We start from the raw sequence: 6000 nt of genomic DNA, 5'->3' as shown, positions 1-6000 counted from the left end.
CAAAACGCGACAACAAAATTTAATGTTCTCGACGTTCCTGAAAAACATTCACCCCCCCCCCCCACGACCAACAAATTCCCGGTCAATCCTCACAAACGATCGACCCACAACGTTGTGCCTAAGTACTCCTGTCTTCCCTCTCACTCCCACACGTGTTTGTCCAACTTACCGGCAGTGAACGAGGCTTACGAATGAGGCGGCCACAGCCCCCGAGGATTATCTGAGTACTAATGGCCACACAGCTACAGCTACGGACTCATTGATTCCAGGCCACTAATCATCATCCAGATAGGAGCATAACCCGTACCGCACAGGCCACATTGATCTAACAGTGGGCCAGCCAAGTTATTGTTTCCAGATCCCATGCACTTGAGTATTCCCTACTCGCTGAAAGTTTGATAAGTTTCATTTAATTGGTCTGAAAATTTCGTTTTGTGAATTCTTGAACCATGATGAGTTTTTAACCAACAATTTTATGTTTAAATTTGAGCCATATTTTTGTGATAGCAACTTTAAGGCACATTTTTCGAAGAAAGAACAACAGAAAAAATAACTCATCATCCAAGAGAAGTTGTATTAGTCTAAAGTCCAAGAGCCAATTTATACCGTAAATGCACACAATCTCGATTTTTTTGATCGATAGGGAAATGTTTTCCAAGAAAGAAATGTATTGGTAATTTTAGTCGAGGTTGATATTGAAGGGTATCTAAAGAAATAATGGAACAATAAGGTTTTTCAGGTTATATTTTTTCTACCTCGATAACTTTAAATTTGACCATCAGACTACTCGATTAGGAGACTGAAAGTTGCTTCTTTTAGTGTCTGTAAATGATTTGCTAAGTACTGATTTAACACTTATTTACATTTTTACGGTTTGTTTTAAGTGTTTCAAGCTATGATCTGACGAAAAATTATCATTTCCAGTTTTTATCCGTTCTCCCATTTTGATCTCCACCAAATCTAGTGCGAGTGTGACAATCGATTTCTTTATTAGGAAATATTTCTCTACCGATTTCAGAAAAATCAGTTTTGTGAACTTAGACAACGCATGTTGGTCCTCGGCAGAATGGGAAGTGTCTTATAATTAATTAAGGCCAAAGAAAACTGTTGAGTATAAAGATATGAAGATTTTACCGTATCCATTTTATAGATGAAAGAAAAAGGCATACTTTTGTGTTTATTACATTTCCTTAAGAAATTTTTGATTTTACAATATGTCATATTCTTGAAATCCGGTGCCAAAAAAGTCCTTGAATTCTTATAAAGACTGTCTAGAGCTCCTTTTCAATCAAAACCTTGGTGTATTGTTTCGTACGTCAGAAGCAAGAGTACTGTTCTTCTGGTTGGTCACCCTTCTATGAATCTGACAGTAAAAAACTCGAATCTGTGCACCGAAGATGTATACTTTTGATTGTTCTAAGGGTGGGCTATCAATACCTGGGAAGCGCTTTGTAGGTCCAATACAAAGTCTCGGGTTGGACTTTCTCCAATGAGATCGCACCGTGAGATTGTGGAGCTATGCCTCCTATACAAGCTGCTATCTGGAGATATCGACTGCCCGCAATACTTTCGTTGCTGGAGATAAGAATCCCTTCTAGGAAGCGGTCCCAAGCGTTATTTGCCAACTGTCCCCATCCGACGAACTACTAATTTCACCCAGCTATCCCTAAACATATACGGCTGGGTAAAGAGGTTTCACATCAAATAGAAATTGTTAGGTACTTCAGCCACGACAGTTTTAAGAGGCTTGGTATGTTCCATCCTCCTTGAGCTGTGGGCAGGTTTGGGATATGGTGATGCCTCAGATTGAGATCCATGAACGCTGCTGTCTAACTTTTGTTATCTTATCTATTATCGATTGTTGACATTATAGACTTGAATTATCCATCAATTGATTAATACCAGTTGCTGGTCAAGTATCGATTAATGTGCATTCCTGTTGTTAGTTTTTTATTGTATTATTTATCATAGTTATTTTGTCATATTTATTAAGTTGCCTTATTTCTTAAAGATGTTGTCACCATTATTATTGTATTATTTATCTTTTGACGGCCAACATCGAGTTGTTTATTACTGCACTGTTCTATATTATTATATTATCTACCATATTTATTAGTTATTTTTGTTTGTTACTATTTTTATTGCTGTATTATTTTATATTTATTTATTATATTATCTGTTGCTGTTTTTATTAACTGTTATTATTATTATTATTGGTTTTGTTATCATATTAGCTATGTTGTAATTTTTTAGTTAGTATACGTTTAAATGTTTTTCCTAACACTAAAGTTGTACCATTCTCGTTCAATGCCTGCAATGTTGTACCCTTTATGTAATGGAGTTTTCCGTAAATAAATAGATAAATATTTTTCATTTAAAATATTATTTCTTTACGTCATAAAACATTAAAACCCACGATACTAGCATAACCTGTAACTCATGATGGGCAAATTTGACATTTGTATCTTCATCCGGTTTTACTTAAACAATTTTATGGTAGTAAGATTTCCTACATTTTAATCTTTTAATTTCTTGGGGAGTGTACAAAAACGTTTTTCCTCAAATTTGTTGCCTTCAGTGAAGTTGTCTTGAAGGACTGCGACTTAAACATAAACATTTTTTCCAACAAAAGTTGATTGCACCGCAACAGAACAGAAGACAAGCGAGTACAAGCTGAGAGTGAGCAGGGGTGTACCCTAGTATATCATAAATTGTCAGTAATCCCATTAAAGCGTTGTGTAGTAAAGTAATAGGAGGGTGGGAGGTTGAAGGGAGTAAATTCTAGTTTATTATTATATTTTTCTAATTTAATTGGGTCGTGCTCCTATTAAACGCAAAATTTGCTTTGAGTTTTAAGACTACTAGTAGTTGCAATTTAAATAATAGAGTTTATATTAAGCTTTCTTCTTAGAGCTCTAAACAGTAAACTTTAGGATGTTCATTCCAGTAGCGTAACTAAAGGGGGGATAAGGGGGCTAGAACCCCCTCCCCAAGGCCATAACATTAAAAATATATGTGTATAACAGCGACTCAATTCTTTTGAAATTCATAGTAAAATATTTTCTTTTGCTATTTAATTTATTTGCATTTATATTTACTTCCAAATCTCCCGATGTGATGTGTTTACAATAAGATTTATCTCCCCCCCCCCCCCGAGAGCCAAGTTCTAGTTACGCCACTGCATCTGCCCAATGAGGCATAAGACTGTCCATGTCAAATCTGTAAATATCACAAATAGAAAAAGAACCAAAGTGAGTCAAAGTAGAAAGTGGGTGGGAATCTCCCTACGCTGTTAGCCATGAGTGGTACAAAAGGTGACCATTGTTATGTCATTTATAACACATTTTATTCATTTATAGATCCATATTCAATATAACGATACTCCAATTTTCATAGCCACTTAATCTTAGGGTTTGAGTAAAAACGCTTTTTTTATCTATCACCAAAGAGTGTTAAGTTTCAAATATTACAAAATGTACGCAAAGACAACATGTTTAGTAAGACAATATTCATAGGTTTTGGTTCTACTTGTAGAGAAATACAACATTCTTACATAATTCTCATAATTCAAAACTAAACCTAATTTATACAACAGATTGCGCTTTTCGTAACCGATTATGGCAACCGTGCCAATATTTCAGGATTCAAATTTTATACGCAAAAGTAGTTTTTGAATTATTGGAATAAACCTGATATAAAAAATGAAAATAAACCTACAAAAAAGTCTGTTGACTTTTTGACAAAGACGTTTCCCCTGATATTGTTTTAATTGAATGTTTCAAAATAAAGTTTTACCGAAATATCTTTTTAATAAACAAATAAATCGATACTAACCAAGTGATTTATTTAGTCCTAACAAAATTTATCGTTTTAATAACTGAAACAAATATTTTAAATGATGTGTGCTTTTGCTCTAGAATAATGAAAACTTAATTCAGTCATACTTCTTCCTGGTAGTTTTTTTACCCCTTTTACAGAAGATTCTGGAAAATTTTGCTGTGACAAGATTCCTTTTGTTTATACAAATTCTCAAAACATACGCTTTTAATCAGGTTTCGCATATTTATGAGCTCAGCTCAAATAATTCAGAAAGGAAGATCTATACTAAATTCGAAATAAATCGGCTAAAGTTTTGATCTCTACAACTGACACTAAGTGCAACAGGACATATTTTACTAGTGGGGGGGGGGGGGTATTTAAAAAAGCCAGGAAAGGTGAGTGACCCAATGAATCATATATAAATAATTTATGTCCAATAGGAAAATCATTAAAAATATTCATAACTGTAGAGATTGAAATCAAAACGTACCGTAAATAAGTTACCTCAAAAAATCAAGGATAAATATTCCTTCTCAAGACTAAGTAGGAGGAGTATACTACACCACGTGTCACATAACATACCAAATGTCAAGTATATTGCTCATTTCTCTAAGCTAAATGTGTTTTTATATCACATGTCAATATTCTGTATGTTTACAGATTTAATTATTCTGTGATTTTCCCTTTGCCATCGTGGCTGCCCATAACATCAATGTAAACTCCCAGCTACTCGCTCAACTCGATGTTGCTTATTTAAAAATAAAGTTTCATGCAACATTTCATTTCTATGGGTCAGTTCGATCTCAAGACAGACAGACAGAATGAATTTTCCCAACCCTTCGAGTGATAAGCTTTGCTAACGCTTAGCCAAAAATGTAAACATTGACTAAGACCGTGCCAAGTACTGATCCCGGAGGGACTCCATAGCAGATTTCTCAGGACAGACAGACAGAATGAATTTTCCCAACCCCTCCAGTGATAAGATTTGCTAACGCTCAGCCAAAAATGTAAACATTGACTAAGACCGTGCCAAGTACTGATCCCGAAGGGACTCTATAGCAGATTTGAGCCCAATCTGATTGATAACTCTACGTCGAGATAAAAGAACGTGTAGATTTCGTCCAGCCAAATAATATTCAAGGTCAACGGAGAGCTCCATCACACATACATAATAATGTAAACATTAACTAAGACCGTGCCAAGTACTGATCCCGAAGGGACTCCATAGCAGATTTGAGCCCAATCTGATTGATAACTCTACGTCTAGATAAAAGAACGCGTTGATTTCGTCCAGCCAAATAATATTCAAGGTCAACGGAGAGCTCCATAGCACTAAGCTATTCAAGCAAAACATGATAGGTGCAGTGCAACAACAACCGCTCTCCAGCAGCAATCCAAACCCGCACTACTTTACTGAGAAAACATGCAATATCTCGGCTATAGATTTACCTTTGACAAGTCCATATTGTTTTTAATAACGTACAGGAAAAAACGCATGCGTCAAAACGTTTGTATAATCGTTCATTTAAACATACCTCTATGCCATAAAAATGTTTTCTGAAAAATTTTTTACACAAATTTACAAATCATACTGAAAGGGTGTGTAATGTACAAAGTTAATACTACTACAACAATTGCACGAAATGATTCGGTTCGGTAACAGTTTCATGGTCCAGAACGAAATAAATTAAGCTAATAAAGAAGCTTTACTTAAATTAAACTTTAAGAGCTTCAAATGGCACGTACTACTATGTTACATCTTGGTAAATGGATCGATTTTACTTCAACATTTAATCAAAATTAAAATCGATTATCTTATTTTTTAAACGTTTTCATTTGCAGTATTTTTTTACAAATTGTTTCTTATTATTTGTACTATTTAACCTTTCAGCTAACGTTACTTCGGTTTCGACCTAGGTGGGAACTTTCTCATGCCAAAAAATATCAAATTTATGAATTGAATGCGATGAGATAAAATACATTTATGATTAAATTCTTAGTGACCTCAAATAATTTTTTTATTATTTCATTTAATTAACACCTTCTTAAAAAACAAACTTTAATAATATCTTATTAGTATATTATTTTGATAAAATGCGAAACCGTTGCCTTAACATTGTATACTTATAACCAGAGTAGTATTGATATATAAAATTGTATACTATAACCAGAGTAGTGTTG

Source organism: Homalodisca vitripennis, chromosome 7, assembly GCF_021130785.1.
Source record: "Homalodisca vitripennis isolate AUS2020 chromosome 7, UT_GWSS_2.1, whole genome shotgun sequence".
Taxonomy (NCBI): Eukaryota; Metazoa; Arthropoda; class Insecta; order Hemiptera; family Cicadellidae; genus Homalodisca; species Homalodisca vitripennis.
Note: the sequence above shows the minus strand (reverse complement) of the source record.